General features: G+C 43.1%; 1 protein-coding gene and 1 long non-coding RNA gene across 5 annotated transcripts in view; both read left to right on the top strand.

The window, feature by feature from the left end:
* LOC121004457 (oocyte zinc finger protein XlCOF6-like) overlaps nucleotides 1-27,365 on the top strand; it is a 1,031,731-nt gene that overhangs the window by 997,704 nt on the left and 6,662 nt on the right. The gene's annotated exons all lie outside the window — the stretch shown is intronic.
* LOC121004564 lies at nucleotides 223-27,183 on the top strand. The gene is made up of 3 exons (XR_005779761.1): nucleotides 223-272; nucleotides 26,536-26,685; nucleotides 27,136-27,183. It is a non-coding gene; the product is annotated as an uncharacterized LOC121004564 (long non-coding RNA).

The following is a 27,365-nucleotide window of genomic DNA, read 5'->3' as shown; positions in this document are numbered from 1 at the left end:
GCTGAACTGCCTAGAATGTATGGGCTGCGGGGAGCAACTCAACAAAGCCTGGACAATCTAGGAACAACCCAACCAGCACAGCAGGCTCCTGGGTAACCTGGTCATGTGACCCCTGACTCCTCCCACACATGGTCACATGGCCATGACATCATGAAAGGTCCTTTCCCTCCTCCAGCAGCACACACTGGAGCCTGACTCCTCCCACACATGGTCACATGGCCATGACATCATAAAAGGTCCTTTAGCCCACCAGTCTCTGGTCTCCAGTGGAGGTATGTGCACTTTCCTCCTGTCTGTCAGGATTAGGCCTCGTTCACACAGTCAGTGTTTGGTCGGTGACTTCTCTTCCGTTAGTTTCCCACTAGAGGAACGTTCTGCCGGAGCCCAGTGACTATAATGGGACGGGCAGCGATTGCCTTTATTCCCAGTGTCAGTGCTGGGATTGGGCTGGACAGAAGCCGCTGCAGGCTGAATCCCCACCAGGTCCTACAGTTAGTGGGGGCTGGGGGGGCTCTAGAATGTACGGGCTCCCCGGTGTAGCATTCAGGGTTCCGGCTCTCAGTGATTGGGTAGAAGGCTTGTATAAGGAGCCGTACAGTCGGCTTCTAGTGACCGGGACGAGGCTGCCGGACTCAGAATAGGGGTTATTAGGAGACAGGAAGATGCCGGATGTACAGAAGCCATACTGGAACCTCTGGTCTGTTATACAGGAGACAAGATGGCGCCAGGTGAAGGTGCAGACTTGTAGGATGGGGAATAAAGAGCAGTTTGGAAGGTGACATGGGACTAGGACCGTCAACTCCAAAATGATCATTAAAGGGGTTGTCCGAGTTATTTTTTCTGTTCTTTCTATGTTCCTAACTAGGCAAATGTAACAGCTTTCCAATTCACTCACTTTATCTCCAGTGGCTGGTTTCTCAGATTTCACTGAAGGTCACATGACCTGTGATGTCAGCTTCTCTCCCTGCTCTGATAAAGGTCGTTTACGAGATGTCACTGTGCTGGCCACGCCCCCTTCACTGCTGGCTGTGTGCTCTATCCTAGGAATCTTAACCCCTTCAGCTGCACAGACTCAGGGCTGAAGTGTTTACTGTGTAGCTGCAGGCAGTGAGGAGACAAATGCTGGGCACAGGAGCTGAAAAGAGAAGTTCTGCAGAGCATTACAGGTAGGGGGAAGATCCTGTATGTATTAGCAGTGTCATTGTACAGCTGGGACTTGTAGTTCTACACTTATAAGTTGCTGTTTTCTCCCAGCAGGCAGACATGTCACTCAGGGCAGCTCTTGTATCCACTCCCTTAGCAGTGTCATTATACAGCTGGGACTTGTAGTCCTACACATACAACATGCTGCAGAGTCTCCCAGCAGGCAGACATGTCACTCAGGGCAGCACTTGTATTCACTCCCTTAGCAGAGCAGGGGGAGGGGCAGAGATTGTTTTTATTGCAAGTAAACAAAGGGCCAGAAAAGAACCAGGGAAATGAGGAAATATATATATTTTTTTGCATAAAACTTGCTTAGCTCAGTTATATATCAGATATTCAGTGCTATATTATTTTTTTTCATAACTCAGATAACCCCTTTAATGAGACACTTTCCCCTGATTTCCCGTCTTTCCACCAGCCTCGGCTTCTGCTGTTGTCTGTCTGACATTTATGGAGATCACCAAACTCCAGTCCTGTCCATTCTCAGTGCAGCAGTCGGTTTCCTCCAGATGTACCGGGCTGAGAACCAGTGAGCTAGGGCCCCTTTCAGAGACGAGCGTGTCCTCTGCAGAAATCACACTCCATTTGTCAGCGTGATTTCCCATTCTGGACACTGCTCGTTTCCCAGAAGCGCACGGCATTATACTGATTTATAATGCTGTGTGTCTCTGCCCGACCTGTATCTACTGAATTATACTGATTTATAATGCTGTGTGTCTCTGCCTGACCTGTATCTACTGAATTATACTGATTTATAATGCTGTGTGTCTCTGCCTGACCTGTATCTACTGAATTATACTGATTTATAATGCTGTGTGTCTCTGCCTGACCTGTATCTACTGAATTATACTGATTTATAATGCTGTGTGTCTCTGCCTTACCTGTATCTACTGAATTATACTGATTTATAATGCTGTGTGTCTCTACCTGACCTGTATCTACTGAATTATACTGATTTATAATGCTGTGTGTCTCTACCTGACCTGTATCTGCTGAATTATACTGTTTTATAATGCTGTGTGTATCTGCCTGACCCGTATCTACTGAATTATACTGATTTATAATGCTGTGTGTCTCTACCTGACCTGTATCTACTGAATATACAGATTTATAATGCTGTGTGTCTCTACCTGACCTGTATCTACTGAATATACTGATTTATAATGCTGTGTGTCTCTACCTGACCTGTATCTACTGAATTATACTGATTTATAATGCTGTGTGTCTCTGCCTGACCTGTATCTACTGAATTATACTGATTTATAATGCTGTGTGTCTCTGCCTGACCTGTATCTACTGAATTATACTGATTTATAATGCTGTGTGTCTCTGCCTGACCTGTATCTACTGAATTATACTGATTTATAATGCTGTGTGTCTCTACCTGACCTGTATCTACTGAATTATACTGATTTATAATGCTGTGTCTCTGACTGACCGGTATCTACTGAATTATACTGATTTATAAAGCTCTGTCTCTCTACTGCGAAATGACCAGTGCCCAGAATGAGGAATAACGCTCACACACGGAGCATGATTTCCGCCCAGGACACGGTCCAAAAGGGGCCTAAGAGATTTGCATAGAAGAAACTTAATGGGGCGGATTTACTAATCCAAAAGATCTGCCAGATTGATCACCGGGGCCCGGGCTGACTGTTTTTTCTAACCTTACACCATCTGTCCTTTGGTTTACTTTGGGACAAAATTTAATGCCCAAATTGTATTGCTCCTCTTAAACCTTCACCATGAGGTCGCACCCATTTTCCACAATGCCATTTTTTGTAAATATGATGAGATCTGCCAAAATGTGTCCTAAATGCAGCAGATTTTGGTGCCAATTACACCAGAATTCACACCCAACATAGGAAATGTGGGCCGTGGTTTATGTGATTAGATTGCCCAGCAGTCAAAAAAAGTGTCAGCTGAATGTGTGTTAAAGAGGTTCTGCAGTTCTTTTTAACTGATGATCTATCCTCTGGATAGATCATCAGCATCTGATAGGCGAGGTCCGACACCCGGAACCCCTCGATCATCTGTTTGAGAAGCCAGCGGCGCTCCTTCTTTTTTTTCCCTCAGACCCAGTGACGTCACGACTTGTCATGATGTCACTGGGCCTGAGGGAAACAGAGTGAAGGCCACGGCGCTCCTGGAGCACTGCTGCCTTCTTAAACAGACGATCGGCGGGGATCCCGGGTGTCGGACCCCCACTGATGAAATACTGATGATCTATCCAGAGGATAGATCATCAGTTAAAAAGTAACATAGTACATAAGGCCAAAAAAATACATTTGTCCATCCAGTTCGGCCTGTTATCCTGCAAGTTGATCCAGAAGAAGGCAAAAAAAAAAAACTGTGAGGTAGAAGCCAATTTCCTCCACTTTAGGGTAATAAAAAATTCCTTCCCGACTCCAATCAGGCAATCAGACTAACTCCCTGGATCAACGACCCCTCTCTAGTAGCTATAGCCTGTAATATTATTACACTCCAGAAATACATCCAGGCCCCTCTTGAATTCCTTTATTGTACTCACCATCACCACCTCCTCAGGCAGAGAGCTCCATAGTCTCACTGCTCTTACCGTAAAGAATCCTCTTCTATGTTTGTCTACAAACCTTCTTTCCTCCAGACACAGAGGATGTCCCCTCGTCACAGTCACAGTCCTGGGGATAAATAGATGATGGGATAGATCTCTGTACTGACCCCTGATATATTTATACATATTAATTAGATCTCTCCTCAGTCGTCTTTTTTCTAAAGTGAGTAACCCTAATTTTGATAATCTTTCAGGGTACTGTAGTTGCCCCATTCCAGTTATTAGTTTAGTTGCCCTCCTCTGGACCCTCTCCAGCTCTGCTATGTCTGCCTTGTTCACAGGAGCCCAGAACTGTACACAGTACTCCATGTGTGGTCTGACTAGCGATTTGTAAAGTGGTAGGACTATGTTCATATCACGGGCATCTATGCCCCTTTTGATGCAACCCATTATTTTATTGATCTTGGCAGCAGCTGCCTGACACTGGTTTTTGCAGCTTAGTTTGCTGTTTATTAAAATTCCTAGATCCTTTTCCATGTCAGTATTACCGAGTGTTTTACCATTTAGTATGTACGGGTGACTTGCATTATTCCTTCCCATGTGCATAACCTTACATTTGTCAGTGTTAAACCTCATCTGCCACTTATCTGCCCAAGCCTCCAATCTATCCAGATCCCTCTGTAGTAGTACACTGTCCTCTTCAGTGTTAATTACTTTACACAGTTTAGTGTCATCTGCGAAAATTGACTATGCAAGCCTTCTACAAGATCATTAATAAATATATTGAAGAGAATAGGGCCCAATACTGACCCCTGTGTACCCCACTAGTGACAGTGACCCAATCTGAGTGTGTACCGTTAATAACCACCCTCTGTTTTCTATCATTGAGCCAGTTACTTACCCACATACAGACGTTTTCTCCCAGTCCAAGCATTCTCATTTTATATACTAACCTTTTATGTGGTACAGTGTCAAATGCTTTGGAGAAGTCCAGATATACAACATCCATTGATTCGCCGCTGTCAAGTCTAGAACTTACCTCCTCATAGAAACTGTCACGAGGGTATCAAGAGCCACGTCTGACTCCGTTATACCCGGGGTCAGGAGGTCGCAGCGGGTGGCTGCGCGCTCTATATCTAAAGATCATGTTGTTTCTTAGTGATTGTTTTCTGTGTTTGCCTTGCTATCCTTTTTGTCTCAATCAGGGATCCGTAGCTTCTCCTCCTCAGCTGTTTCTTGTCTGCCACTCCCAACCTCCTTATATTCTCCCCTCACACTTCTCTAGTTGCCAGTTATAGAGCTTCCTGCCTGGACATCTATACTGACCCACTGGAGTTGTGAATCCTGGTTGTCGTTCCAGAGTGCTACCCTCCGGATCCCTGTTGGACTTCTTGTTGTCTCCTGTTGTCGCCCACCTGGGATTATATGTTGAGTTTGTATTGTCTGTCCTTCCCTTGGTGTTTTCCTTTAGAGCTAGTGGTGCGGACTAGTGTTCCCACCGCCCTGTTCACTATCTAGGGCTCAGCTTAGGGAAAGCCAGGGCTTTAGGCACGTGATCGGCGTACGGGTGAGGAACCCGTCTAGGGACGTCAGGGCAGCCAGGTGCCAGCCGCTAGGTGAGTCAGGGGTCACCACCTTCCCTCTCACTTGGGCAGGGCCTCCCTTTTCCCTCCCTCTGTGTCACGTATGTGATAGTCACGCCGACCGTGATAGAAACTGATTAAATTTGTTTGGCATGACCGATCCCTCACGAAGCCATGCTGATGTGGCGTTATTTGCTTATTTCCGTTGAGATGCTCTAACATAGAATCTCTCAGAAAACCTTCAAACAGTTTACCCACAACAGATATTAAACTTACCGGCCTATAGTTTCCAGGCTCTGTTTTTGGACCCTTTTTGAATATTGGCACCACATTTGCCATGCGCCAATCCTGTGGGTCATTCCCTGTCAGTATAGAGTCCGCAAATATCAGAAATAAGGGTCTGGCTATGACATTACTTAATTTCCTTAGGATACGGGGGTGTATGCCATCCGGTCCTGGCGATTTGTCTATTTTAATCTTTTTTACTTTTTAAAATCTTTTTATTGATTTTGAAACATGAAAAATAAGAGTTACAAACAAGGAATACAAGACCGTATTTTGTACAAAGCACAAATATTGACACCTTATGGCAGAGCTAATACAGCAGAATATGTGAGATCTGGCTAACGAGCGGTACAAATAAATCGCACTCTGAGAGGCACCTTTATAAGGGGTGCTGTTAAAGAAATAGAGTGAGATCCATATCATTGGATTCACCTACATTAGAGATCCCAGATCACCTTCACCGCAAATCTGCAAAACTGCTCAAACACAATATGAGAACAGATGGACTCAAGCTTAGACTCAGAAGAGAAAAAGTGCTGTAAAATAGTTGGACAGACCAATTGTTAGTGACTGTATTCCAGAATTAAAACGTAGAAACAGTAATAACAGAAGTAGAGGCACAGTAGGGAAATAACGAGGGGAGAGGGTGGGAGGGGATATGTGAAGGGGCAGCAGGAGAAAGAAGAGTAGGAGGGAAGGGGAGGGAAGGAATGTGAACTAGACTGTGCGAAGATTTTGGGCCAGCAAATCAAAGGGATGCATACCAAGTATTAATATGTAGGGTATGCTATTATGACGAAAAAGGTTTTCCTCTAAAATCAGCGATACTGCAGGCGAATTGAGATATAGGTGGCTCATTACCCACTGAAATTGTAGGGAAGAAGTGTAATGTAAACTGGTGCTCAGGGAGATGAGGGGATTAATTCCCCAAGCTGGTGAGGAGAAATGATGTTTTTCTTAGCCGTCCATGGAGACCATATTTTAATATATTTATGACGGGATCGGAGTTCCCAGTGTGAGAGTTCCTCCATTCTGGCTATAGCTTCTATTTTACCTCTCCATTGCGACATTGAAGGGGGAATCACTGATTTCCAGTTAGATGCTATCAATAATCTAGCTGCTGCCAACAGTATCTTCAAGAGATATGTTTTTGAGACTGAAATAGGGCTAGGTACCAACGACAACAGAGCTATTTCAGGGCAGCAAGGAAGCACTTCCCCCTTCATCTCAAGGATTTCCCTCACCAGCTTAAAGACCAGATCCCAAAAGGCTTTTTATTTTAGGGCACGTCCACCATATATGTAGGAAAGAACCCTTTTCAGACAAACATCTCCAGCATCTGTTAGATGTGTCTCCATACATCTGACTTAACCTAACTGGGGTTAGGTACCACCTTGTGAGAATTTTGTATGCATTCTCTTGTATGGTTGCACATCTTGAGATGTTTTTCGGAGCACTTAAAATAATCTGTAACTCTCTATCAGAGAATTTCTTGCCTAAATCATTTTCCCATTCCCTAATGAAATATAAAGAAGGAGGAACATCTAAGGGTAATAGATTCCTCATCACCAGGGAGGTAATCTTTGATGGGTATTGAGTTTGAGAGGCTAATTTTTCAAACCAATTTAGTGAAGAACTGTCTTGGTTCTTTTTAAGAATAGGGCCGAATATAGTTTTTAAACATAAAAATTGCATCTGGTTGAGGTTAGGTAGATTAAATTTACTCCTTAGGGCGGGGAGATCAAGGAAGGTGCCTTCCTCATCTAGTAGCTCCTGTATTGACTGGTTAGAGTTTCTTAATTGAGGAGGGAAGATATTAGCACTGTCTTTACAAATGCTGATGCAGTCCCCTATGTTAATAATTGATGATGGGTATTTAAGACAGGTATCTTTTACAATTTTGTTCTTCCAAAGTGCTAGCGTTACCGACGCCAGTGGACCTCCTGTGTTCGCGCGAGGAGGCTTCTCAAAATCTGATAGTAATAAAGGTCTAATAGGACAGCCCACCAGTTTATTTTCCAATGGGATCCATAATTTGTGTTGAGGTTTCCTGATCAGATCAATGATTCTATTAAGGTGCACAGCTCTGTGATATCTTTTAATAGACGGTAATCCAATTCCACCCTTTGTGAAAGGAAGGAGCAGAATCTTATTGGAAATTCTGGGTTTTACGTTTCCCCAGATATAAGAGGAGCACATTTTCCTGAAAGATACATAGAAGCTGTTTGGCAGTTTTACGGGGAGGGCTTGTAGTAAGTAAGTGAATTTAGGAACTATTAGAGAATTAAATATATTACGCCTGCCTATCCATGAGATAAAGGAGGGCGACCAAGAGTTTAGTATTGCTGGGATGGATTTTAAAAGAGGAGGGAAGTTAGCTTCGTAAAGTCTATTGAAGTCCGGTGTGATGTTTATTCCAAGGAATTTTATATGTGTGTTAGTCCATTCAAATGGGGAATTTTCTTTAAGTGACTGTAGGAGTTTGGGGGGAAGATTTATGTTCATCGCTTCAGATTTGGCTAGATTTATTTTAAAATTTGAGATGAAGCCGAATCGGTGACAGGGGGCAACCCTGTCTGGTTCCATTATTTATCAAAACTGACTGAGAGAGGGTATTATTAACTTTAATATTGGCGCTAGGAGATGTGTACATAGAGAAAATCGCCTCAATAAAAGGAGTGGGGAAACCTAACTTGAACAAGGTGCTTTTAACAAAGGCCCATGCCACTCTGTCAAATGCTTTTTCAGCATCCGTCCCCAGTACCACAAAAGGAGTCCCAATCTTTTTTGCAAGAGCTATAGCGTTGATAACTTTATACGTGTTGTCTTTGCCTTCACGTCCAGGAATAAATCCTGTCTGATCCGGGTGTATAAGATCTTTTAATAAAGGTTTTATTCTGTTAGCCAGAATTTTGGCATATATTTTAAAATCTAAGTTCAACAGAGATATAGGTCTATAACTGGAGCATAAGGTGGGGTCCTTTTGTGGTTTGGGGATCAGAGTGATATGTGCACTAACAGACTGAGATGGGAAAGCCCTGCCAGCAAAAGCTTCATTGAAGGAATTAAGTAAGTGAGGCATTAAAGTCTCTTTAAAAGAGAGGTAATACAGCATTGGGAGACCATCCGGTCCGGGATACTTTCCTTTAGCCATCTTATTAAAAGTGTCTGATAGTTCGGAGGGTTTGATCGGTGAGCATAAGTTAATAGCTTGTTCTGGATTCAGACTAGGGAGCTGAATTTTACTAAGAAACTCTTTTGTGATGGCTATTTTTTCTTCTATGAGGGTGTCGGTGTTAGACTTCCCTATGTTGTATAAATCTGAATAGAAATTATGGAAGGCCTTTGCTATTTCCTGATCTTTATTAACTACTGTGTTCCCATCTATCCCAATAGCTGAAATTCTAGATTTCCTTTTACGCTGTTTTATTACTGCCAACATAAATTTAGTAGGTTTGTTTCCATGGGCGTAAAATTTATGATTGGTGGCTAGGTATATCTTGGCTGAGTATTTATTAAGGAGTTCCCTAAGTTCTTCCCTAGTAGAGGAAAGTTCTAGTAATAGTTGTTTGTTTAGGGAGCTTTTGTGCATGGATTCCAGCTTAGAAATTTTCTTATATAAGTCATCTGTTTTAGCTCGTCTCTGTTTGTTTTCGTGAGAAGCAATTGAGATGATTTCACCTCTAATAACTGATTTATGCGCCTCCCATAACATCAAAGGAGATATTGATCCTACATTATTCAGTAAGAAGTATTCTTTAAGCTTTGCTTCAATTTTGTCTCTGACTTGCGAATTATCTAAAAGAGTCTCATTAAGTCTCCAAATAAATGTCTTGGGAGACGCATCAGGTAATTTAAAGGTAAGGAATGTGGGTGCGTGGTCGGAATGTATTATATTTCCAATACGTGTCTCTGTACAGCAATGTAACAAGCTACAGGGATTAAAATATAGTCGATTCTATGATATGTGTTGTGCGGGTGAGAGTAAAAGGAAAAGTCTCTCGTATTTGGATTGTTGGCTCTCCAGGCGTCAATGAGGCTACTTTTAGTGACTAACTTCTTAATAGTGTTGCGCTTTTTTATCGAGACCGAGGACTTGCCCAAAGAGGTGTCTAATTGAGGGTTAAGTGCAACGTTAAAATCTCCTGCTATAATGGCTGTTCCTTCTCTGAATTCCTCAAACTGCTGCCAAATGTTTTTGAACCAGGTTATCTGGGTAACATTTGGGGCGTAAAGGTTAGCAAATGTATAGATTTGGGAATTTATAGTCCCTTTTACAAACAAAAATCTTCCTTTGGGATCAGTTTTTAAATCTTTTATGCTGAAGTCTATGTGTTTGTGAAAGCCAATACTTACACCTAGTTTATTAGAATGTTCGGAGGAGCTATGGAACCAAAGGTTATAATGTGATCTAGACAGATTGGGGATCTTTTTGTTTTTAAAGTGTGTTTCCTGTAGGAATATCACATTATTTTTTTCTTTGTGCAAGAAGTGAAGAATCTGACTTCTTTTTGCGGGAGATTTAAAGCCCCTGACGTTATATGTGGCTAGATGTATTTCCGTCATGGTAAGTGTGAGGGTAATGCGATCTTGTACTTACATAACCCCGAGCACAATAATTTGTTGTTGTTGAGACTGCTGGACACCGAAAGAGTTGATGACTCGTTAGTTCACAAATAATAAGGACATGGAGGGGTGGGAGGGGGCTGAAAGGTAAGAGAAATAACATAAACATAAACAACAAGAAATGAGCGAACAGTAACGTCCCTCTGCATACATTGAAGACCAGGGAAAACATTGTCCCTTTAACGGACCTAATTATGTCAGATCCTCCATTGATGTCAGAGGAAGCAGAGGTATTATACTCATAAAACTGTCTATGACTTGCATATACATAAATCTAAAGACTGTAATGATATGAGTTAAACATAAGAAGTGTTGAAGTAGTGAGTAGTATAATTAGCAAAAAATAGGTTGTTACTCTCACAGATACTTGCTGGTGTGTGAGCCAGAAAGGATAATACAGAGCCTTTTTAAACCGGTTAGGACTTATGTCGCTGGCCACCCGGGTCCCCCACCCCAAACTCACAAGAGCCGGCACCGACACCAAGAGAGCGAAATGGATGACCTAAGGGACCCACATGGCCAGCGAACACCCAGTCACACCCAGCTCACCGAATATGTTAACATATCTAATTGAAACAGTGCAGTAGAAATGACATTCAATAAGGATGTGCTTAATCCTCTTCAGTTAGGATGCGTCTTGGGGTGAGTTTCCCTTGTTTCTTCTTGGATCTCTGTGACTTGAGCTAAGCTAAGAGAAAGAAATACCAAAAACAGCCGCACCTCCAAGAAACAATAATGATTTATTAAAGACACAAAATTTTAAAACCATGGACAAATACAGCCTGATCCCACTGGAGGGAGAAGATGATGAAAATGAGACAAACCTCATCCAAAAGTACCATAAATAACATGGTGCTAACATAAGCAGAACATATCCATAGGACCAAAATGGTATACTTATCCGGTAGCACAGTGGTAACACAGGAGGAGAGAGAATGATGAACAACCCTTCAGTGGGACAAACAGGAAAATAAATTTCCTTTCCTCACGCGTATCGCTAGTCTCTAACTAGCTTCATCAGAGGTCCATGTAAATCTGTAGTAGTGCTTCAGAGTTTATATACTAACAATAATTAACATATAATGAAATACATCTGTGGTCAAACCTGTTGAGGCAATTGAGAGGAGAGGCGGGCAGGTGGGCATATCGAGGTGCACCGCCTCAATGCTCCCCGGTGCACGGTCTGAGCGCTACCGCATGTGCCGGACAAGCCGGCATGATGATGAAGCAGATGCGCATGCGCAAAATGGCGCCCGGCCGGAAGCTGACGCCATAGTGCGTTCCACAGACCGGAAAAGAACCTGGCGCAGCGTCACATCCGGGCGACAGAACGCGCAGTTCCCTCCCGTGGACCGCACAGGGCGGGGGATTGGTTGGAACGCAGGCTAAGTGGGGCAAATGTACTTAGCAATAGTACATATAGTATCATAATCAATCGAGTATGCTTGCATAATTTTAAAGAAGGTTTATATATAGATACATTGTGATGAAAAGTTCATTTAGTATACAGTGGGCCATGTTAGGCCAATATACACAATCATCCTAAAACACTATATTAACAACCATGACAAAAATAACACATGCATAATATATATGACAAATAAATAAATAAATAAATATAGTGCAAATATACAAGGTAGGGTTGTTAAGATACAGTAGGCACAATATAGGCCACCTGACCCAGAAATAGCGCCACTAGGGTAACCAAACAAAACACCACATAAATTGTGATAAAGAATGCATATATATGTATTGAAAAACCCACATATCACAGTTCATAGTCAATTAATAACTCATAAATTCATAATCGATTAAAAACTCACATAACAATTCATGATCAATTAATAGCTCAAACAGAATTATTTACACATACCCAGACGTGCGAATTTAGTATAATAAATATAACCTACAGAATCTACGTCAAATCCCCTGAGTCTGGATAATCATTGACAACATCAATATAAACAATTGTCTCAGACAACCGATACATTCATCTACATCTATCCAAAGACTTAAAGCCCAGAGGGCCAACCAGGTGGGAGACCGTGCACCGGGGAGCAAGGGGCCAGTAGCGCAAGCGCATTATGAAAAGAGCAAGATATTCAATAGATACAAATACATATATTGAAAAATATATATATACGAGAACGAGGGATAACATATTGTGTCACTGGAAATATAATTGCAAGTATATAACGTTACATAAAATATATCATAGTATATAAATATAGTTATTAAAGCAGTGACACCAATACAAAGAGCTCAAGGAGGACATTTTCAATAAAAAAGGGTGGCTCAACGACTGTACAAATAAAGTGACCAAAGGTGCCTAAAGTGCTTAAAGTGCTAAGTGTCAAATATACTCCATAGGGAAGGAAGTGAAGTCAACGATTTCCAAGGTTCCCATGGTCAGATGACCAAAGGTACCCAAAAATGCTTAAAGTGCCAAGTGTCGAGTATGCTCCATGAAGAAGGAAGTGAAGTCCATGGCTTCAGTGGGTCCCATAGTCAGGTTTCAGTGGGTCTTTGTGGAACCTAAAACATGAGGTAAAAGGGGTGAGAAAAGGGTGAAACGTGCTGATACCCATAAAGATAACCAAGGGGTAGATGATTAAAACATAATCTTTATTAGATCAAGACAAGATCTATGTGTAAAAACCCGTGAAAGTTAGTTCTTCATTTAAACCCTCTGGAAACTGTGAACCAAGGTTGAAGATCCACCTTGATTCAGAACAAAGCAACCTTTTGGAGATAAAGACACCCCTAATGTTGCCCCGAACAATGTCCAGTCCTGCCACCCGTAAATCATCATACCTGCCCTCATGACAATCCAAGAAATGGGTTGCCACTGATGTCAGGGGTTTCTCCCCCTTGCTTCTGTCTCGTGCTGCTAAGCGAATATTCGATGTATGTTGTTGTACTCTTTTCCTGAGCTCCTGCATGGTCTGGCCCACATAGATCTTGTTACAGGGGCAGAGCAGGGCGTAGACAACATTCCTGGAACGGCAATTGACATAGTGTTTTAAATCTACACTGCGGTTATCTCCATAGGAGAGAGTATCCGAGTGGAGCATGAACTGGCAAATATTACAATCCCCACAGGGATATGTGCCCTTCAATGCGCCACCCCTGGCCGTGGAAACAACAGGTCGTTGGAAGTGGCTACGTACCAGGGTATCTTTAAAATTAGGTGCCCTCCGAGCCACAATCCTGGGTGTTTCATCCACATGCGAGGCTAATTTGGCATCCGAGCGAAGTAAGAACCAGTGTGTATTTAGAATTCTGTAAAGATCAGACCACTGGTTATTATACCTGGTGATTAAACGTATTTTATTATCTCTTGATTTTACCTTAGGTATAAATAGATCTTCGCGATTAGCCCCTTTGGCCCTCTCGAATGCCTGGGCTGTGACCTTTTTGGGATAACCCCTCTCATTCAAACGTGATGTCAGATCTTGTGCGGCCTCTTTAAAATCATTCAGATCGGAACAGTTGCGTCGTAGACGTAAGAACTGGCCCCTAGGTATCCCCTTCTTTAGATGTGTCGGGTGGAAGCTGGCAAAATGAAGTAAGTTATTGGTGGCAGTGCTTTTTCGAAACAGGGATGTAACAATTTTGGAGTCTCTCAATCTGATCCGGAGATCCAGGAACTCGACTTCAGAATCCGAAATCTTATGCGTTAGGAATATATTCAATGGGTTCTTGTTTAGATGGCCAATGAACTCCTCGCAATTTTGTTGTGACCCCTGCCAAAGAAAGACGATGTCGTCGATAAATCGGTACCAACCAATCACCTGGTTTCTGAATTGGTCCAATGGGTACACAAGTGTGGCCTCCCACCAACCCAAAAACAGGTTGGCATAGGAGGGTGCACACCGTGCACCCATGGCTGTGCCAGAAACTTGTCTGTAAAAGGTCCGATCGAAGACAAAGTAATTGTGCGTGAGCACGAACTCCAGTAAACTCACCAGGAATGTGTGATGAGCCGCGTCACCAGTAGTGGAGCCAGACAGGAAGAATTTCACAGCCTCTAGTCCATCATTGTGAGCAATATTTGAGTACAGTGACTCGACATCACAGGTAACCATCAGGGTACCGGGAGGTAGGGTGATGTCTCCTAATACCTGAATTAGATGCATAGAGTCCCGAATGTAGGATTTAAGGCCCAAAACAAAAGATTGCAAGAAAAAGTCCAAATAAATACAGGCTTGCTCACACAGGCCCCCAATCCCTGCCACAATTGGGCGGCCAGGTGGATTTTGTAAATGTTTATGAACCTTGGGCAACATATAGAACGTAGGTGTGATGGGGCAACTCACCTCCAAGAACAGATGTTCCCGCTTAGTGATAATCCTCATATCAAGGGCTCTTCTCAAGAGTTGATCAAGTTTCTTCTTGAAGAATGTGGTAGGATCTGAGGGGATAGGAGTGTAATAGGTTTTGTTACTAAGTTGTCGTTTAGCCTCACTCATATACATCCCCATATCCCATAGTACCACGTTCCCACCTTTGTCCGCCTCTTTTATGACAAAAGATGTATTTTGTTGGAGTTTTCGGATAATATTGGACTCTGTCGCAGCCATATTTCTCCCCCTGATGGTATTCCTTTGTAATTTCCGTGTTTCCAATAAAACTGCTTGGAAAAATAAATTAACATTAGGAAACATACTGAGGGAGGGTGTGATGGTAGATGGTTTTGATATATTAAATGATCTCCTACCTAGGTCGCTCTCACTTTCCTTCAGTAGGTCCATTAAATCCAAGAAGACACCACGTTCATCCTCCGCAAGATCTTTCATCAAAGTTGGTTGAGCATATAAGAGTTTGAAACATAATTGCCTGCAGAATAAATATACATCCTTAATAAACTCGAACTTGTCAAGTAGGCTCATAGGGGAGAAGGAAAGTCCTTTCTTAAGTACCATTTGTTCTTTGTCGGATAGAGCATAGGAGGAAAGATTGATGACCTGGAGTGACCTATTGTCCTCTACCAGACCAACTCCTATGTCCGTTTCTTGTACGCAGGTGGGTGATTGTTGCCCCTGCGCAGCTGCGGACCCCTTTTTTTGGGATTTACGTAGTCCCCTCCTAGTTCGCCGTCCTCGCTGCTTTCGGATAAAAAATCCATATCCGTGTTTGAGTTAGGGGCCTGCTTCACAGCTGTTTTGTTTTGATCATGTCCTCTAGAAGGTGCTCGCGTGTTACCACTATGCTTCCACCTGAAAGCCTGTTTCCTATCAAAGTCGCCCTTATCCCGCTGAAACTTGGACTTTTTGCCCATCATTATTTCCTTGTCAAAGTTTTCCAAGATCTCCTTCAATTTGATTTGAAATGAATCAACCCTCTCTTTGTCATGCTGATCTAGCTTCAATTCTAGCTCCACCAGCCTAGTTTTAGTCCGCTGTAGGAGCTCCTTATCATGTGTGATCAGCATGTCAATGAGTATTTTGGAACACTGTAATAGTCCCTGTTCCCAGGTCTCCTTGAATTCCGCAGTAACCTCCCAGGCTGGGAATTTCTGCACCCTTAAGCCCCTGGGGATGATGGAGCACTTGAGGTATTCCTCAAGGCTTTTGATATTCCACCACACCCGAGTGTAGAGCTTGTGGGTGTCAATAATCTCAGTGGTCAACGATCTGAAATCACCACCTGAATCGGCGGCGCCTTCCTCATGGAACAGCGCAGTGACCTGCGAAGTCCAAGCCGCCTCCCTAGCCTCCAAATTAAATGCCATGGTTCAAACCACAGAGAAAATTGGGTGCCACAACCCCAGAAAAGCAAGAGGGGAAGACTCCCTAGCTAAAAGACAACAACAACAATGTAATGGCGGGGGGCACACCGATAATAAAGTGAAGGAGTGCAGGCCTGGTATAAACAAAAGCATGAGCTAAGCTAAGAGAAAGAAATACCAAAAACAGCCGCACCTCCAAGAAACAATAATGATTTATTAAAGACACAAAATTTTAAAACCATGGACAAATACAGCCTGATCCCACTGGAGGGAGAAGATGATGAAAATGAGACAAACCTCATCCAAAAGTACCATAAATAACATGGTGCTAACATAAGCAGAACATATCCATAGGACCAAAATGGTATACTTATCCGGTAGCACAGTGGTAACACAGGAGGAGAGAGAATGATGAACAACCCTTCAGTGGGACAAACAGGAAAATAAATTTCCTTTCCTCACGCGTATCGCTAGTCTCTAACTAGCTTCATCAGAGGTCCATGTAAATCTGTAGTAGTGCTTCAGAGTTTATATACTAACAATAATTAACATATAATGAAATACATCTGTGGTCAAACCTGTTGAGGCAATTGAGAGGAGAGGCGGGCAGGTGGGCATATCGAGGTGCACCGCCTCAATGCTCCCCGGTGCACGGTCTGAGCGCTACCGCATGTGCCGGACAAGCCGGCATGATGATGAAGCAGATGCGCATGCGCAAAATGGCGCCCGGCCGGAAGCTGACGCCATAGTGCGTTCCACAGACCGGAAAAGAACCTGGCGCAGCGTCACATCCGGGCGACAGAACGCGCAGTTCCCTCCCGTGGACCGCACAGGGCGGGGGATTGGTTGGAACGCAGGCTAAGTGGGGCAAATGTACTTAGCAATAGTACATATAGTATCATAATCAATCGAGTATGCTTGCATAATTTTAAAGAAGGTTTATATATAGATACATTGTGATGAAAAGTTCATTTAGTATACAGTGGGCCATGTTAGGCCAATATACACAATCATCCTAAAACACTATATTAACAACCATGACAAAAATAACACATGCATAATATATATGACAAATAAATAAATAAATAAATATAGTGCAAATATACAAGGTAGGGTTGTTAAGATACAGTAGGCACAATATAGGCCACCTGACCCAGAAATAGCGCCACTAGGGTAACCAAACAAAACACCACATAAATTGTGATAAATTGTGATAAAGAATGCATATATATGTATTGAAAAACCCACATATCACAGTTCATAGTCAATTAATAACTCATAAATTCATAATCGATTAAAAACTCACATTATGTGAGTTTTTAATCGATTATGAATTTATGAGTTATTAATTGACTATGAACTGTGATATGTGGGTTTTTCAATACATATATATGCATTCTTTATCACAATTTATGTGGTGTTTTGTTTGGTTACCCTAGTGGCGCTATTTCTGGGTCAGGTGGCCTATATTGTGCCTACTGTATCTTAACAACCCTACCTTGTATATTTGCACTATATTTATTTATTTATTTATTTGTCATATATATTATGCATGTGTTATTTTTGTCATGGTTGTTAATATAGTGTTTTAGGATGATTGTGTATATTGGCCTAACATGGCCCACTGTATACTAAATGAACTTTTCATCACAATGTATCTATATATAAACCTTCTTTAAAATTATGCAAGCATACTCGATTGATTATGATACTATATGTACTATTGCTAAGTACATTTGCCCCACTTAGCCTGCGTTCCAACCAATCCCCCGCCCTGTGCGGTCCACGGGAGGGAACTGCGCGTTCTGTCGCCCGGATGTGACGCTGCGCCAGGTTCTTTTCCGGTCTGTGGAACGCACTATGGCGTCAGCTTCCGGCCGGGCGCCATTTTGCGCATGCGCATCTGCTTCATCATCATGCCGGCTTGTCCGGCACATGCGGTAGCGCTCAGACCGTGCACCGGGGAGCATTGAGGCGGTGCACCTCGATATGCCCACCTGCCCGCCTCTCCTCTCAATTGCCTCAACAGGTTTGACCACAGATGTATTTCATTATATGTTAATTATTGTTAGTATATAAACTCTGAAGCACTACTACAGATTTACATGGACCTCTGATGAAGCTAGTTAGAGACTAGCGATACGCGTGAGGAAAGGAAATTTATTTTCCTGTTTGTCCCACTGAAGGGTTGTTCATCATTCTCTCTCCTCCTGTGTTACCACTGTGCTACCGGATAAGTATACCATTTTGGTCCTATGGATATGTTCTGCTTATGTTAGCACCATGTTATTTATGGTACTTTTGGATGAGGTTTGTCTCATTTTCATCATCTTCTCCCTCCAGTGGGATCAGGCTGTATTTGTCCATGGTTTTAAAATTTTGTGTCTTTAATAAATCATTATTGTTTCTTGGAGGTGCGGCTGTTTTTGGTATTTCTTTCTCTTAGCTTAGCTCATGCTTTTGTTTATACCAGGCCTGCACTCCTTCACTTTATTATCGGTGTGCCCCCCGCCATTACATTGTTGTTGTTGTCTTTTAGCTAGGGAGTCTTCCCCTCTTGCTTTTCTGGGGTTGTGGCACCCAATTTTCTCTGTGGTTTGAACCATGGCATTTAATTTGGAGGCTAGGGAGGCGGCTTGGACTTCGCAGGTCACTGCGCTGTTCCATGAGGAAGGCGCCGCCGATTCAGGTGGTGATTTCAGATCGTTGACCACTGAGATTATTGACACCCACAAGCTCTACACTCGGGTGTGGTGGAATATCAAAAGCCTTGAGGAATACCTCAAGTGCTCCATCATCCCCAGGGGCTTAAGGGTGCAGAAATTCCCAGCCTGGGAGGTTACTGCGGAATTCAAGGAGACCTGGGAACAGGGACTATTACAGTGTTCCAAAATACTCATTGACATGCTGATCACACATGATAAGGAGCTCCTACAGCGGACTAAAACTAGGCTGGTGGAGCTAGAATTGAAGCTAGATCAGCATGACAAAGAGAGGGTTGATTCATTTCAAATCAAATTGAAGGAGATCTTGGAAAACTTTGACAAGGAAATAATGATGGGCAAAAAGTCCAAGTTTCAGCGGGATAAGGGCGACTTTGATAGGAAACAGGCTTTCAGGTGGAAGCATAGTGGTAACACGCGAGCACCTTCTAGAGGACATGATCAAAACAAAACAGCTGTGAAGCAGGCCCCTAACTCAAACACGGATATGGATTTTTTATCCGAAAGCAGCGAGGACGGCGAACTAGGAGGGGACTACGTAAATCCCAAAAAAAGGGGTCCGCAGCTGCGCAGGGGCAACAATCACCCACCTGCGTACAAGAAACGGACATAGGAGTTGGTCTGGTAGAGGACAATAGGTCACTCCAGGTCATCAATCTTTCCTCCTATGCTCTATCCGACAAAGAACAAATGGTACTTAAGAAAGGACTTTCCTTCTCCCCTATGAGCCTACTTGACAAGTTCGAGTTTATTAAGGATGTATATTTATTCTGCAGGCAATTATGTTTCAAACTCTTATATGCTCAACCAACTTTGATGAAAGATCTTGCGGAGGATGAACGTGGTGTCTTCTTGGATTTAATGGACCTACTGAAGGAAAGTGAGAGCGACCTAGGTAGGAGATCATTTAATATATCAAAACCATCTACCATCACACCCTCCCTCAGTATGTTTCCTAATGTTAATTTATTTTTCCAAGCAGTTTTATTGGAAACACGGAAATTACAAAGGAATACCATCAGGGGGAGAAATATGGCTGCGACAGAGTCCAATATTATCCGAAAACTCCAACAAAATACATCTTTTGTCATAAAAGAGGCGGACAAAGGTGGGAACGTGGTACTATGGGATATGGGGATGTATATGAGTGAGGCTAAACGACAACTTAGTAACAAAACCTATTACACTCCTATCCCCTCAGATCCTACCACATTCTTCAAGAAGAAACTTGATCAACTCTTGAGAAGAGCCCTTGATATGAGGATTATCACTAAGCGGGAACATCTGTTCTTGGAGGTGAGTTGCCCCATCACACCTACGTTCTATATGTTGCCCAAGGTTCATAAACATTTACAAAATCCACCTGGCCGCCCAATTGTGGCAGGGATTGGGGGCCTGTGTGAGCAAGCCTGTATTTATTTGGACTTTTTCTTGCAGTCTTTTGTTTTGGGCCTTAAATCCTACATTCGGGACTCTATGCATCTAATTCAGGTATTAGGAGACATCACCCTACCTCCCGGTACCCTGATGGTTACCTGTGATGTCGAGTCACTGTACTCAAATATTGCTCACAATGATGGACTAGAGGCTGTGAAATTCTTCCTGTCTGGCTCCACTACTGGTGACGCGGCTCATCACACATTCCTGGTGAGTTTACTGGAGTTCGTGCTCACGCACAATTACTTTGTCTTCGATCGGACCTTTTACAGACAAGTTTCTGGCACAGCCATGGGTGCACGGTGTGCACCCTCCTATGCCAACCTGTTTTTGGGTTGGTGGGAGGCCACACTTGTGTACCCATTGGACCAATTCAGAAACCAGGTGATTGGTTGGTACCGATTTATCGACGACATCGTCTTTCTTTGGCAGGGGTCACAACAAAATTGCGAGGAGTTCATTGGCCATCTAAACAAGAACCCATTGAATATATTCCTAACGCATAAGATTTCGGATTCTGAAGTCGAGTTCCTGGATCTCCGGATCAGATTGAGAGACTCCAAAATTGTTACATCCCTGTTTCGAAAAAGCACTGCCACCAATAACTTACTTCATTTTGCCAGCTTCCACCCGACACATCTAAAGAAGGGGATACCTAGGGGCCAGTTCTTACGTCTACGACGCAACTGTTCCGATCTGAATGATTTTAAAGAGGCCGCACAAGATCTGACATCACGTTTGAATGAGAGGGGTTATCCCAAAAAGGTCACAGCCCAGGCATTCGAGAGGGCCAAAGGGGCTAATCGCGAAGATCTATTTATACCTAAGGTAAAATCAAGAGATAATAAAATACGTTTAATCACCAGGTATAATAACCAGTGGTCTGATCTTTACAGAATTCTAAATACACACTGGTTCTTACTTCGCTCGGATGCCAAATTAGCCTCGCATGTGGATGAAACACCCAGGATTGTGGCTCGGAGGGCACCTAATTTTAAAGATACCCTGGTACGTAGCCACTTCCAACGACCTGTTGTTTCCACGGCCAGGGGTGGCGCATTGAAGGGCACATATCCCTGTGGGGATTGTAATATTTGCCAGTTCATGCTCCACTCGGATACTCTCTCCTATGGAGATAACCGCAGTGTAGATTTAAAACACTATGTCAATTGCCGTTCCAGGAATGTTGTCTACGCCCTGCTCTGCCCCTGTAACAAGATCTATGTGGGCCAGACCATGCAGGAGCTCAGGAAAAGAGTACAACAACATACATCGAATATTCGCTTAGCAGCACGAGACAGAAGCAAGGGGGAGAAACCCCTGACATCAGTGGCAACCCATTTCTTGGATTGTCATGAGGGCAGGTATGATGATTTACGGGTGGCAGGACTGGACATTGTTCGGGGCAACATTAGGGGTGTCTTTATCTCCAAAAGGTTGCTTTGTTCTGAATCAAGGTGGATCTTCAACCTTGGTTCACAGTTTCCAGAGGGTTTAAATGAAGAACTAACTTTCACGGGTTTTTACACATAGATCTTGTCTTGATCTAATAAAGATTATGTTTTAATCATCTACCCCTTGGTTATCTTTATGGGTATCAGCACGTTTCACCCTTTTCTCACCCCTTTTACCTCATGTTTTAGGTTCCACAAAGACCCACTGAAACCTGACTATGGGACCCACTGAAGCCATGGACTTCACTTCCTTCTTCATGGAGCATACTCGACACTTGGCACTTTAAGCATTTTTGGGTACCTTTGGTCATCTGACCATGGGAACCTTGGAAATCGTTGACTTCACTTCCTTCCCTATGGAGTATATTTGACACTTAGCACTTTAAGCACTTTAGGCACCTTTGGTCACTTTATTTGTACAGTCGTTGAGCCACCCTTTTTTATTGAAAATGTCCTCCTTGAGCTCTTTGTATTGGTGTCACTGCTTTAATAACTATATTTATATACTATGATATATTTTATGTAACGTTATATACTTGCAATTATATTTCCAGTGACACAATATGTTATCCCTCGTTCTCGTATATATATATTTTTCAATATATGTATTTGTATCTATTGAATATCTTGCTCTTTTCATAATGCGCTTGCGCTACTGGCCCCTTGCTCCCCGGTGCACGGTCTCCCACCTGGTTGGCCCTCTGGGCTTTAAGTCTTTGGATAGATGTAGATGAATGTATCGGTTGTCTGAGACAATTGTTTATATTGATGTTGTCAATGATTATCCAGACTCAGGGGATTTGACGTAGATTCTGTAGGTTATATTTATTATACTAAATTCGCACGTCTGGGTATGTGTAAATAATTCTGTTTGAGCTATTAATTGATCATGAATTGTTATGTGAGTTTTTAATCGATTATGAATTTATGAGTTATTAATTGACTATGAACTGTGATATGTGGGTTTTTCAATACATATATATGCATTCTTTATCACAATTTATGTGGTGTTTTGTTTGGTTACCCTAGTGGCGCTATTTCTGGGTCAGGTGGCCTATATTGTGCCTACTGTATCTTAACAACCCTACCTTGTATATTTGCACTATATTTATTTATTTATTTATTTGTCATATATATTATGCATGTGTTATTTTTGTCATGGTTGTTAATATAGTGTTTTAGGATGATTGTGTATATTGGCCTAACATGGCCCACTGTATACTAAATGAACTTTTCATCACAATGTATCTATATATAAACCTTCTTTAAAATTATGCAAGCATACTCGATTGATTATGATACTATATGTACTATTGCTAAGTACATTTGCCCCACTTAGCCTGCGTTCCAACCAATCCCCCGCCCTGTGCGGTCCACGGGAGGGAACTGCGCGTTCTGTCGCCCGGATGTGACGCTGCGCCAGGTTCTTTTCCGGTCTGTGGAACGCACTATGGCGTCAGCTTCCGGCCGGGCGCCATTTTGCGCATGCGCATCTGCTTCATCATCATGCCGGCTTGTCCGGCACATGCGGTAGCGCTCAGACCGTGCACCGGGGAGCATTGAGGCGGTGCACCTCGATATGCCCACCTGCCCGCCTCTCCTCTCAATTGCCTCAACAGGTTTGACCACAGATGTATTTCATTATATGTTAATTATTGTTAGTATATAAACTCTGAAGCACTACTACAGATTTACATGGACCTCTGATGAAGCTAGTTAGAGACTAGCGATACGCGTGAGGAAAGGAAATTTATTTTCCTGTTTGTCCCACTGAAGGGTTGTTCATCATTCTCTCTCCTCCTGTGTTACCACTGTGCTACCGGATAAGTATACCATTTTGGTCCTATGGATATGTTCTGCTTATGTTAGCACCATGTTATTTATGGTACTTTTGGATGAGGTTTGTCTCATTTTCATCATCTTCTCCCTCCAGTGGGATCAGGCTGTATTTGTCCATGGTTTTAAAATTTTGTGTCTTTAATAAATCATTATTGTTTCTTGGAGGTGCGGCTGTTTTTGGTATTTCTTTCTCTTAGCTTAGCTCATGCTTTTGTTTATACCAGGCCTGCACTCCTTCACTTTATTATCGGTGTGCCCCCCGCCATTACATTGTTGTGGATCTCTGTGACTTACTACCCCCAACGGTTTCCCAGGAGGTAGGAGGTATGATCTCCTGTGGGATTAAAATGTCATTGGTGACCGACCAATCCGGAATGTCCACATTTTGTATGTCTAGAGCTGTAAGAATATCCGGAAGATCTTTTGGAGATCTCAAGACATATTTTTTTTCTCTGTAGGTGATCAGCATTCCGAATGGGAACAACCACCTAAAAGGAATGCGTTTTTGTCTGAGGTGGTCTGTGAGAGGTTTTAGTGCACGCCTTTTATTAAGGGTGGCTGGGGCCAGATCTTGGAACAGGAAGATTTGTGAGCCTTCATATACGATATTTCCTTTTTCTCTGGCTCTCTTCATTATTAGATCTTTCTGTGCGAAATTTAAGAGCTTACAGATGATATCTCTTGGGGGATCACCTTGTTTAGGTTTAGGGCGGAGGGCACGATGTGCTCTTTCTATTATCATAGGGTCAGTGTAATCTTCACCTAATAATGCTAGGCATATTTCTTTTGTTGCAGAAGGAATTGCTTCCATGGCGACAGATTCTGGGACGCCTCTAATACGAATGTTGTTCCTCCTACCTCTATTATCCTGATCCTCCTGGTAGTCATATAAATGGTCAATATGTTGTTGGTAGACAGAAAGAGCAACAGAGTTCTTACTTGTGTAATCAGCTACGGCTGACTGATTTGACTCCAATGCTTCAACCCTGTGGCCTATTTGCCTCACTTCTCTTTTTATTTCTGAAAGCTCTTCTAACACCGGGTTTAAAGCCCTGGATAAAGCTTGCGATATGAAGGACCTTGAAATTGGAAGGTCAGGGGTAGCATCCATTTGTTCTTCTTCCTCACTGTCTCTGTCTAGCTGAGGTAAGTGTTGTTTTTGTGAGGTATTTTTAGGAGTGGACTGAGAGGCCCCTTGTGTATTTGGATTTTTTTTCATCATGAACCTATCAAGGTCTGTTTGTGCAAGAGAAGGGCCTTTTAGTTGTTTATGAGAGTCTTGATCGGTCCCCTTGTATCTACCAATTTTCACCATAAGTGCTAATGATCTGGCCCAACAAGCAGTTTACTCACTACTTCATAGAACTGCTAAATAAATTGTCACATCACTCGATATGTATGTACATCTGATACTTATTTTCCCTCCTCACTGACCTCATGAGGAGGATCTAGGCAGCAGCGACCATGATGCTCTGTGCATTCAAATGTGGTACTGCCCCTTTAAGAAGAATGAGGCAGACTTGGGACGTCAAAAATTCACCTATTTAACCCTCAATCTTCAGGGGAACCTGATAGGCGATAAGAGCTACCAGTCCTGTATTTATTACATAAAACTGTTGGGTGGATAAGCTGCTATTTGTAGAGGAGGAACGTGGCAATATGCGATCCACCAAACTAATTGAATTGAATCGGCTGCTCTGTAACCCTCTGGGCTATTAATTACAATCTAGTCCAGGTTCAAGGTTATGTAAGAATGATCCTGAGAGGGAGCTTCGGCCTTTATTGTGGCAGTTCAGGAAAATCGCTGCGCACTTTGGCTAGGCCTAAGATGGCGCCCGTAGAAGCGGTAATCAGCAGAGTGGCGCTAGTTCTCAGGTATCTACCCGACACAGGTAGGCACAAAAATGCAGCTGTACTTTACCCCATACTGTTGGCGTTTAGTGAAGCTGTGACTTTCTGCCTCAGCGTTTCTTCTGGACAACCAGCCGGACTGTGACTCTGACCTTCAGCCGGAGGTCCGGATCTTCAGTAAGACTGCCTGCAGTATGGTCGCGGCGATCCTTTTCTCTGTCCGTTCCGGTGAGTACACTGCCTCTCTCTGGGCCTGCCTTCAGCTGCTGAGCGTCCTCTTTGTCCCTACGCCGTGAAGTAGCGTTCGGGAGTTATAACTTTAGACCGCGGCTTTGGGCCCGGACTAGGCGCAACGTCCGGCGCTGCTGCAGAGGCTTTTTCCACCACGAATCTGACTGCGGTGGCGACCGGGCGCTTCTTTCAGTCCTCCGGGTTTATGGACTGTGCGTGGGGGACCTCACCAGGGTATATTTTATAGACTCACCGCTCCTGGGAGTTAGTCGGCTGGTCCGCACTCCTCTGACTTTAGCAGGCCGCGTCTTCTATTTTAGCTTCAGGCCGTAATGAACGGCACCGCTGGTGGTAGTATAGTGGTTGTGGCTTCTCCTTGCCCTCCGGTTAGTTACTTTGTGGAGAGGGTCTCCTCCTCGATGTTATTTAAGGAGATAACCCTCTTGGCAGCCGGCCATCCGGCCTACGCGATTCAGGCTTTGATAGGCCGCAATTTTATATAACCTCCCGGATTAAGCTCTAGAACCAATGAAGGGATATTTATATCCGGCAAGAGTGGATTTGTTGTAGAATAGCGTTAAAAAACGCTTTTGGGTTCTTTTGGTGGCTTGATGCCTTTGGATTCTTTTAATTAGAGCAGGAGCTGCAGTTCAGTGCGTCCTCTCTCCTCGGCAGTTAGCTCCGCCCCCCTATTTTAATCTTTTTAAGTCGCTGTTGTACTTCTTCCGGGGTCAGACAGGACACTTTTAATGGGGAACCTCTTTAAATCCCTCTCCATTCCTGTGCTGATGCTTCCATGGATCCCTTCAGTTTCTTCACATCGCTGAAGTGACGACATTGGTTACATAGATAATGTCAGTATGTATGAACACCTCAAAGACTGGACCGACACCTCATTATTGTGGAGTACTGAGATGTAGATACATTGACAACTATCAGGGTTTATTCACTGCTGATGTCTCCTCTTATTATCTCCAGTATTTGTATTTTACATGGGATTTTGTAGGATTTTACATCGTCTCATCTCCTTTCCATTCAGGTTCCTACAATATAGGATCTACTCAGTGGATATCTTCTATATAAGATCCTTCTTCTGACTGACCCGTCAAGGAAGAATAGGGACAGGGACAAGATGGCGGAGAGTATAATAAATCTCACCCTAGAGATCCTCTTTCAGCTTACTGGAGAGGTGAGAGATTCTGATGATGTCACATTACATCATCTTATCTATGTTACTAAGGCCTCTTGCACACGACCATATGTATTTTGCGGTCCGCAAAAAACGGATCCTCAAAAAATACGGATGACATCCGTGTGCATTCCATATTTTGCGGAACGGAACAGCCCCTAATAGAACAGTACTATCCTTGTCTGTAATGCAGACAATAATAGGACATGTTCTATTTTTTTGCGGAACGGAAATACGGAAACAGAATGCACACTGAGTACCTTCCAGTTTTTTTTGTGGACCCATTGAAATGAATGGTTCTATATATGGTCCGCAAAAAAAAAAAACTGAACGGAAACGGAATGAAAATACGTTTGTGTGCAAGAGGCCTAACGGTGGACATGACTGGAGAGGTGAGGGACTCTGGAGATGTGTAGAGTAATATTTATTAGTGTGTCTCTCCATAACCAGGACTACACAGTAGTGAAGAAGACCTCTAGTGAGCGCTGTCAGGACCCTGTCTCTGAAGGATGGGGAAGAACCCTGAGCCCAATCACGAGTCCTCGACCTCACCCCCAGATACATGAGGAAATCAATAGAGAGAAGATCCTAGAACTCATCAACAAGATGATTGAGCTGCTGACTGGAGAGGTGACACTGCTGGGAATGCTGGGACATTATACAGGAACGCTATGAAGGGA

The sequence above is a fragment of the Bufo bufo genome, chromosome 6, assembly GCF_905171765.1.
Source record: "Bufo bufo chromosome 6, aBufBuf1.1, whole genome shotgun sequence".
NCBI lineage: Eukaryota > Metazoa > Chordata > Amphibia > Anura > Bufonidae > Bufo > Bufo bufo.
This window is presented reverse-complemented; position numbering and strand designations above follow the sequence as displayed.